Genomic DNA, 10,925 nt, shown 5'->3' on the forward strand with positions numbered 1-10,925 from the left:
TTAATGGTGCGACTTGCTTGACAAATTAGCTGATGAAGGACACGACACGTTCACAAGAAATAACAAACATCGCTACATGTTTGTTGAACATTAAGATAGTGAATGCAGCTCTGGAGTGAGTTATTGACTTTGAGATGAAGACATTCATCCCTGGAATTCTTCATTCAGACTTGGTCTTAGGCTTAAAGAAGCCCATGAAATCAAAACAAGCTTTTTGTCACGTTTTCTCGGTGGTATGACTGTGATATGACAGTATATAGCATCAATATATAATGCTTCTACATATTTTGATGACTCATCCTGTACTAGTTATGAGTTCGTCCAGTTAAATGCGCTCTAGAATGCATTTGTCCCACCCCAGGGGGTGTGTCTTGTTCTACAATACAAGCAAACATGGTTCTCCCAGCCCTAGATCATTCAAGATGAAATTTCAGGTATTTTCAAACTCTATTTTCTAACCCCGATTCCAAAAAAGTTGGGACGCTGTGTAAACTGTAAATAAAAACAGAATGCGATAATTTGCAAATCATAGAAACTCCGGATTTCATGGAAAATAGTACAAAAGCAACATATCAAAGGTTGAAAGTCAGAAATGTTATTGTTTTTTGAAAAATATGTGCACATTTTGAATTTGATGTCAGTAAGACATTTCAAAAAAGTTGGGACAGGGGCATGTTTACCTCTATGCTGCATCACGTCTACTTTTAACAACTCTCTGTCAACGTTTGGGAACTGAGGAGCCCAATTGCTGTAGTTTTGAAAGAGAAATGTTGTCCCATTCTTGCATGACATACAATTTCAGTCGCTCAACAGTTCGGGGTCTCCTTTGTCATATTTTGTGCTTCATAATGCGCCAAATGTTTTAAATGGGAGATAGGTCTGGACTGCAGGCAGGCCAGTTTAGCACCTGGACTCTTTTACTGTGGAGCCTTGCAGTTTCAATATGTGCAGAAAGCGGTTTATCTTACTGAAAGAAGGAAGGCCTTCCCTGAAAAAGATTTTGTCTGGATGGTAGCATATTGCTCTGAAATGTGTATATATCATTCAGCCTTAATGATGCCTTCCCAGATGTACAAGCTACCCATGTCATGAAGAAACCTTTATTCATTATTCGTCACATGCACACTTCAAGCACAGTGAAATTCATCCTCTGCATTTAACCCATCTGAAGCAGTGAACACATGCACACACACACCCAAAGCAGTGGGCAGCCCAGAGCGCCTGGGGAGCAGTCAGGGGTTCGGTACCTTGCTCAAGGGCACCTCAGCCCAAGGCCACCCCACGTCAACCTAACTGCATGTCTTTGGATTGTGGGGGAAACCGGAGCACCCGGAGGAAACCCATGCAGACACGGGGAGAATATGCAAACTCCACACAGAAAGGTCCTCGCCGGCCGCTGGGTTCGAACCCGGAACCTTCTTGCTGTGAGGTGACCGTGCTAACCACTACACCACCGTGCCGCCATGTGGTTAGCACGGTGTGCACTAATGCCCCCTCATACATTAGTAATCATGTGCACTAATGCCCCCTCATACCATCACAGATGCTGGCTTTTGAACTGTGCACTGATAAGCCAGATGGTCCCTCTCCTCTTTAGCCGGGAGGACGTGGTGTCCATGATTTCTAAAAACAATTTCTACTTTTGATTCATCAGACCTCGGGACAGTTTTCCACTTTGCCTCAGACCATCCTAAAAGAGCTCGGGCCCAGAGAAGGTGGTGGTGTTTCTGGGTATTGTTTATATCTGGTTTTAACTTGCATTTGTGGATGCGGTAATGAAGTGTTTTCACAGATGATGGTTTTCTGAAGTGTTCCTGAGCCCATACAGTGATTTCCACTACAGACACATGTCTGCTTTTAATGCAGTGTCTCCTGAGGGCCTGAAGATCACAGGCATCCAGTGTCAGTTTTCAGCCTTGTCTCTTGCATACAGAGATTTCTCCAGATTCTCTGAATCTTTTAATGATATTATGGACCAGAGATGATGTGATCCACAAATTCTTTGCAATTTTACATTGAGGAACGTTATTTGTAAATTGTTGCACTGTTTGCCCATGCAGTCTTTCACAGAGCGGTGAACCCCTCCCCATCTTTACTTCTGAGAGACTTCGCCACTCATGTACAGTAAGTGACCTGTTGGCAATTAACCAAATTAGTTTTTTTTAGCATTGCACAACTTTTTCAGTCTTTTGTTGCCCCTGCCCCAACTTTTCTGAAACGTGTTGCTGACATCAAATTCTAAATGAGCATATATTTTTCAAAAAACAATAAAATTTCTCAGTTTCAACATTTGATATGTTGTCTTTGTACTATTTTCAATGAAATATAGTGTTTCCATGATTTGCAAATCTTCACATTCTGTTTTTATTTATGTTTTACACAGTGTCCCAACTTTTTTGGAATTGGGGTTGTCCTTTTAAACATTCTTTTCTGACAGGTTTCTCTACTCATTCCCCTCCCTAACCTCAACACATAGAAACACAGCCCTAAACCTTAACCACAGCATCAGTCGTAACCCTGAGTCATGTTGTGTTCAGCCGTGAGCTGAATCGGATTTAATTGCTTTATTTTAACCCAATCATCTGTACAGATTGGTGCGGACTTCAAGAATCTGTGAGAGCTTTCCGACAGGACAAAAGCATTAGTCACAACTGCGTGTTTCTCGTCACTTTTTTCAAGCTGTCATTAAAATTGGGTGGATCCCTATTTAACAACTCAAACGATTTTGTTACCTGTCATTAAACTGGGAGGTTCTGCAAAGCTGAGCCTGAGCGCATCTGGAATCTGAACACAATACGGAAAATGTGGCAATGCCCTGGGGAGGTTCTCATCGATCTTGGGGCTGGTGTGAGCTCGAGGCTGTCTGATGGGTCTTTAATTGAATTAATGGCGACAATCTTCACCTTTTCCAAATGGTTCATATTTTCCTGAAAGAGGTCAGTTTGCGGTATGAAACATTATCACTTCCCCTTTGACTTGTGGATATTTTAACCTACAGTCAAAATCTGACTCATGTCCTAATTTTAAGGACTCGTGACCCGACTTGGACTTGAGCACTGATGACTCGGACTTGTGCATTAACTGCATTCGGACTCATAAATTGGAGACAAGGACTTGGATTGGATTTTTTCTTTATTTTTTGTAACATGCCATAATAATTGGCATAAGATATTTATATCTACATTAATTTTGTACTAATTTTGTGCAAGAGTGTCACACCTGTGTGCCTTGGTGCGTGCATCAGATAGACTCTTGGGCGCACTCCGGACAGCGCACGCACCAAGCAGACTCTCACGCGCGCGCCGTAAACGACTCACACCTGCACAGGATTAAGGCACAATCAGTGCGCCGATATAAAAACTGTGAAAACACACTTACTTTGCGAAGTATTGAGTTGCATTGCTGACACATTACTGAGCCTTATTTCTTTGTTTGATTTCCTGATCCCTGATTTCCTGCTTCTCGTCTTTGATTCTGCCGAGTCTACGATCGCCTGTTTGCGCCTCACTCAACCTATTGCCTGTTTCACCGTTTTACTATTTTGCCTGCCGTTCTGGATTGTTTACCGTCTTCACTTGTATAAATAAACACACCCTCTTGCACTTACATCCATCTCCCAACCATCTCTGACAGAATACTGCACACTCCCTGACAAAGAGAAGCACATTCACCTGTTCATACGCCATGTTCAGGAACAAACTAATGTTAATGGCACTAAAACAGCCGCCGTCAAATGGTGCAGTTGGAGTCTTGTTCTCGGACTCAACTCGGATCAATAGTAGACTTGATTCGGACTCGACTCGAAAATTGTTTTAATGACTCGGACTTGACCACTGGGGACTCGAGACTGGACTCGGACTCAAGGTTGAGTGACTCGACCGCAACAGTGCCTACAATATCGAAAGTCCTCCATTTTCAATGTGATTTAATCATAAAAGCATGAAAAACTCAAACCATTCTCAAACCATGCAACTCTGTTTTTACTTCCCTCGGTCCTCTTCAGGTTTTCCTTTGTGAAATCAATTTCATCACACAACGAGGAGCGGTGCATAATTAAATAATTAAACAAATAATTAAAGTGTGTTGATGGAAGAAAGGTGAATAGAAACGAATTAACTTTCTGCATAAATCTTTTGCATTCCTGCTTCCTGTAATACTGCATTTTTGTCAAGAAATGCAAACAAATTGACCGAGAAGTCACATTAGACCATAATATTATACTATATTCGAGTATTTTGACCCAGGGCGGCACGGTGGTGTAGTGGTTAGCGCTGTCGCCTCGCAGCAAGAAGGTCCGGGTTCGAGCCCCGTGGCCGGCGAGGACCTTTCTGTGTGGAGTTTGCATGTTCTCCCCGTGGGTTTCTTCCGGATGCTCCGGTTTCCCCCACAGTCCAAAGACCTGCAGGTTAGGTTAACTGGTGACTCTAAATTGACCGTAGGTGTGAGTGTGAATGGGTGTCTATGTATCAGCCCTGTGATGACCTGGTGACTTGTCCAGGGTGTACCCCGCCTTTCACCCGTAATCAGCTGGGATAGGCTCCAGCTTGCCTGCGACCCTGTAGAACAGGATAAAGCGGCTACAGATAATGAGATGAGATTTTGACCCACTCCAGTTTGCGTACAAGAAGGGTCGGGGTACTGGTGACGCAACACTGACACTGATGAACACTGTCTGTAAACACCTGCAACAGCCTAAGAGTTATGCCAGAATATTATTCATTGATTTTAGCTCAGCTTTTAATTGCATGCAGAAACACATTAAAAGACTCTGTGATATTAATACTAATACTACAGCTACATTGTACAGTGGATTAAGGAATTCCTTACAGACTGCCCGCAGAGAGTGACGTATAGTGGCTTCTCCTCAGACACTGTTATACTAAATTCAGGGGTGCCCCAAGGCTGTGTGTTGTCACCTGTTTTGTTCTCTTTATATACTAATGAAAGGCAAATTATGAATTCTACCTGTCATTTATACAAATATGCTGATGATATGGCACTGGTTAGCCTTATGCAGGCAGGGAAAAATGCAGTCAATCAATCCACCTGGTTAGCCTTACATGCAGGCGGGAAGCACGGTGGTGTAGTGGTTAGCACGGTCACCTCACAGCAAGAAGGTTCTGGGTTTGAACGCAGCGGCCAGTGAGGGCTTTTCTGTACGGAGTTTGCATGTTCTCCCCGTGGGTTTCCTCCGGGTGCTCCGGTTTCCCCCATAGTCCAAAGACATGCAGGTTAGGTTAATATGGGACGGCTTTGGGCTGAGGTGCCCTTGAGCGAGGCACCTAACTCCCAACTGCTCCCCGGGCGCTGTTAGCATGGCTGCCCACTGCTCTGGGTATGTGTGCGTGTGTGCTCATTGTGCATGTGTGTGCAGAGAGGAAATTTCACAAGTGTGTGATGAATAAAGTTGTGCTTTCTTCTTCTTTCACCTATTTCCAATATACTGAGGAGCTTACAAAATGGTGTCATGACAGTAGCCTTCTCATTAATGAGACAAAGACCAAGGAACTTGTCATTGCAAGATCTAACAACATCTTCCAGGATTCACCTGTTATTATTAATGCACAGCTTGTAGAGAAAGTAGAGGAATTCAAATATTTGGGAACTTTTTTTTATTGCACTCTAAGTTTTACAATGAACACTGAGTGTATTTTTAAAAAAGCAATGCAATGAATGTATCTAATCAGGAAGTTAGATTCATATGGGGTTAGCAAGTCCATTCTAGAGACAGTATACAGAAGCCTTGTGGAAAGTGTTTTGACTTTGAATATGCATACATGGTATAGGAACCTTGGGGCTAAGAACAGGAATAGACTAACAAGAATTGTTAGCATGGCAAGTAAAATTATTGGAAGAGGCCAGAAACAGCTGGGTCACAGCTATGAGACGCAGGTCAAACAAAAAGCCCAAGAAATTGTGTCTGACTGTATACATCCCCTGTTCAGAGAGTTTATGAAATTGCCCTCAGGAAGACGTTTTAGAGCTGCAACTGCAACCAAAAACATCTACAAAAAATCATTCATACCAACTGCAATAACACTTCTAAACTCAAAATAGGCATAAAACATCCATATTTGTGTACTAGGCTTCTTCTGTATCGTGTCTGTGCAATGTTTATTAATTATTTGTGTGGGGTTTTTTTGTAACAATTAACTGTGGAGCCAAAGATAAATTTCCACGTCTGTGGACCAATAAAGTATATTTGATTTGATAGCATGCGCTTGTACACCTCCGCTGTGCTGGCGGAAAATGACATCACGCACGATGGAGATACAGCGGCCTCCCTGACAAAAAATAGTCCCGTCCGTTTTCATCGCTTTAATGGTTATATCGTTAAGAACAAATTCAACATGCAGCTTTTTTGTAAAGGACAAACATATAGACCGGTTTTTAGCTCGATTTGTTTATCTCATCTCATTATCTCTAGCCGCTTTATCCTGTTCTACAGGGTCGCAGGCAAGCTGGACAAGTCGCCAGGTCATCACAGGGCTGACACATAGACACAGACAATCATTTACACTCACATTCACACCTACGGTCGATTTATGACGCTTTTCCACTACCAACGCGGCTGAGTCGGGCTGAGCCGTGCGGTGCTGAGTTAGGCTGAGTCGAGCTGAGCGGGGCTGTTGGAGTTGCATTTCGACTACAACCGCGCTGAACCGTGCTGGCTGGAAGTGGGTGGACACATTGGGTGGAGTTAGCGAAACTGGGTGGACGTCACGTGATGTCGCTAGGCGGCGCAAACAGTGACATCAGTGACCTTTTAAGTGGTAGTCTCACGACCCGGATAGTAAACAATAAACATGGAGGACATGGAGTCGTTAGTATTGCTGGTCTTGGTGCTGTGGCTTGTTGTCACTGACAACGCCAACAGATACTGGCAAGAGCGTATAGATGAGGCGAGGCGCATAAGGCTTCAGAAATTCTCGTAATTCTTCTTCTTCCGGGTTTACGGTGTTTACAGATCCCAGCGTGCTCGCGGGGCGTGTGTGGGCGTGTGAGGACACTCCTCCTCATCAATCAGTGCACAGGGGAGTGTCTCCTCACGCCCCTAGCCCCACTCAGCTCGGTTTGGCTCGCTTCAACCCCACTCCAAAACCGTGCGAGTTTTGGGTGCTGAGTAGGGCTGAAGTGAGCTGAGTCGCGCCGCTCTGAGGTAGTCGAAACGCGAGCCGTGTCGGGCTGAAGTGAGCTGAAGCGAGCTGAAAAAGGGTAGTGGAAAAGGGCCATTAGAGTCACCAGTTAACCTAACCTGCATGTCTTTGGACTGTGGGGGAAACCGGAGCACCCGGAGGAAACCCACGCAGACACGGGGAGAACATGCAAACTCCACACAGAAAGGCCCTCGCCGGCCACGGGGCTCGAACCCGGACCTTCTTGCTGTGAGGCGACAGCGCTAACCACTACACCACCGTGCCGCCCATGCTTGTGTATTATTCTTTACAATAAAACTGAAAATACTATTAAAATGGAAAAATGCGATCATTTCCACGGTTTCAATGGTTATAACATGCTACAAGGTTATTTTTGTGACAACATGAATCTCAGCTGTCCAACCTCATCATCAAACCACACCCCAGCTTTCCCAAGGTTCTCCCCAGGTTTAGAAAAAGACCCAGTTTTTGATCTCCATGCCCAGAGTGACACGTTATATTTTTCCTTCACAGCAACACACACACACACGGTGCATTAGTGCAAGTCATTTCCTGGTTGGCTACAGATACGCATCAACGTGAAGCTGTTACACGATCCACATGGCCTGCTGAGTTCCTTATGCAAACAGTGCCATGACAGCAAAAGGTCAGAACCGGACCCCGACTCGAGAGCACCACATCTCCCAAGAGCTGCGTGGGCATACGAGGAATCCAGCTAAGGTTTCTTTCTGCATGTGCTTTCGGTCAGATTGAATGGAATTTTTTGTGCATTTGGATTTAGGGAAGAAAAAAAAAAACGTCCATGAAGGACCCTGTATATCTGAGATTTCCCAAAGCTCCGTTTAAAATAATATTTTGGGTTCGATTTTGGGTCAAAACTTTCAATGACTTGCATTATGAGCCCCGTAAATGGTTAAATGTACCGTATACACACTGTGTACAGGATTTGTTCATTTGTTTGTCTCATCTCATCTCATTATCTCTAGCCGCTTTATCCTTCTACAGGGTCGCAGGCAAGCTGGAGCCTATCCCAGCTGACTACGGGCGAAAGGCGGGGTACACCCTGGACAAGTCGCCAGGTCATCACAGGGCTGACACATAGACACAGACAACCATTCACACTCACATTCACACCTACGGTCAATTTAGAGTCACCAGTTAACCTAACCTGCATGTCTTTGGACTGTGGGGGAAACCGGAGCACCCGGAGGAAACCCACGCGGACACGGGGAGAACATGCAAACTCCGCACAGAAAGGCCCTCGCCGGCCACGGGGCTCGAACCCGGACCTTCTTATTGTGAGGCGACAGCGCTAACCACTACAACACCGTGCCGCCCCTCATTTGTTTGTGTAAATAAATACATTTATAAGCATCCCCACATATTTTTCACTTCTCTCCCCTTTTCCGTCGAGCTGCTGGGGTTAAACGTGTCCTTATTGAGCTGCCAGCACGGATGAGTCTGGTTAAGTTACATTAAACCATGACCATTGTGACGTAAATATGGTTTCCAATTCCTGAAGCCCAGTGGAGATAATCACAGCCTGTAAGCAGCAGATTTTTTATTTTTTTTAGGGCAAGAACATATTTTCATATGGTTCAGCAAAGCAAAAATAGACCCCAATCGACATCCGAGCTTTCCCGAAGGCCTTGAGGGCTCAGCTGAAATTGACTTAAAATGCAGTGAATTTAAACAGAAATCAACAACAAAAAAAGAAGCCATATGAAAGGAGTGTAACTCAACACTGCGATCTGGATCTGGATCTGTTTAACTCTCTGGATTTGGAGTTGAACCAACTGGAAGTGGGTGTGGCCTAAATCAGGAAAGGTTTTTTTTGTTGTTGTTTATTAAATGTGAACCATACTGATATTCCCTCACAAACGCTAGAAAGGACTGGAAAAAAACCCCAGCTCTGTTGTTATTTGTTGCTGCAACAAATGTAGAATAGTTTTATAGATGCCTGTAAGATTTTCATCTCATCTCATTATCTCTAGCCGCTTTATCCTGTTCTACAGGGTCGCAGGCAAGCTGGAGCCTATCCCAGCTGACTACGGGCGAAAGGCGGGGTACACCCTGGACAAGTCGCCAGGTCATCACAGGGCTGACACATAGACACAGACAACCATTCACACTCACATTCACACCTACGCTCAATTTAGAGTCGCCAGTTAACCTAACCTGCATGTCTTTGGACTGTGGGGGAAACCGGAGCACCCGGAGGAAACCCACGCAGACACGGGGAGAACATGCAAACTCCACACAGAAAGGCCCTCGCCGGCCATGGGGCTCGAACCCAGGACCTTCTTGCTGTGAGGCGACAGCGCAAACCACTACACCACCGTGCCACCCAGATTTTCATTGAATAATGATAAAAAACACGCACATATTTAACAGTTATTCCACGAAATCGAGTCATACATGAGATGATAGCTGACGAGGTGCATAGCACAGAGTTGTCTATAAGACATGTACGATGAGATTGACTGGAATAACTGTTTTATTCTATCCACATTCTCTGGATTTTGAGAAACAAAGCATTTTTATTTTTATTTTTTTTTGCAAATTCGATAAATAAAAACTTTATACGAAACGTCCGACAAAATAATTTCCGCTTAGAATGTAAACAAACCAGAGAAATGACAGGAGCAATTTGTGAAAAATGCGATAATAATAATAATAATAATAATAATAATAGGCGGCACGGTGGTGTAATGATTAGCGCTGTCGCCTCACAGCAAGAAGGTCCTGGGTTCAAGCCCTGGGGCCGGCGAGGGCCTTTCTGTGCAGAGTTTGCATGTTCTCCCCGTGTCCGCGTGGGTTTCCTCCGGGTGCTCCGGTTTCCCCCACAGTCCAAAGACATGCAGGTTAGGTTAACTGGTGACTCTAAATTGAGCGTAGGTGTGAATGTGAGTGTGAATGGTTGTCTGTGTCTATGTGTCAGCCCTGTGATGACCTGGCGACTTGTCTAGGGTGTACCCCGCCTTTCGCCCGTAGTCAACTGGGATAGGCTCCAACTTGCCTGAGACCCTGTAGAAGGATAAAGTGGCTAGAGATAATGAGATGAGATGAGATAATAATAATAATAATAATAATAATAATAATAATAATAATTCTTGAAAAAAAAAAAAGATACATTCTTACCATCAAACACTTTTGTTCCATATTTTGTTGCTTTTTTTGGTACTTTTTGGGGTTTTCTTCTTTTTCTTCTTCTTCCGGGTTTTTTTGGTGGTTGGCAAACCAGCTTAAAAGTGCATTACCGCCACCAACTGGGCTGGAGTGTGGAACAGGTGATACTTGGGGGAAAACAAAACAAAAAACTATATTCTTTTAGCTATTTCTGTTTTTTTTTCAAATACTTGATAACAATTTTGGGGGTTTTGTTTTAAAGTAAAATTTTTATTTTGTCCTCGGTTGGTTCAGCAACACGTTCTGCCATTTTGTTTTTCTCTACTCACAGTATATGAGCTGATAGCCTCGTAGTAGAGTAGCCAATCAGAGATGGAGTTTAGATTTTCTTAGACATTAGTAACACACAGAAAGGTATGAATTGGTTTACAAATCTAACATAATAAGTCGTGAAGTTCTGAAATAAAGTGTAGGTTTATTTATAACATGTACAGCAGCTTGTGTTTAGCATGAAAAGTAGGATGAAAAGATTTGGCTTTGGGAAGCTTAATGGACTCATTTTAATTGGTTACTGGTTGATTTAAATTTTTTATATTTGTCTCTTTCTCCACCAACAGCTGGACTTCTATACAGAACAGG

The sequence above is a fragment of the Neoarius graeffei genome, chromosome 23 (assembly GCF_027579695.1).
Source record: "Neoarius graeffei isolate fNeoGra1 chromosome 23, fNeoGra1.pri, whole genome shotgun sequence".
Lineage (NCBI taxonomy): Eukaryota > Metazoa > Chordata > Actinopteri > Siluriformes > Ariidae > Neoarius > Neoarius graeffei.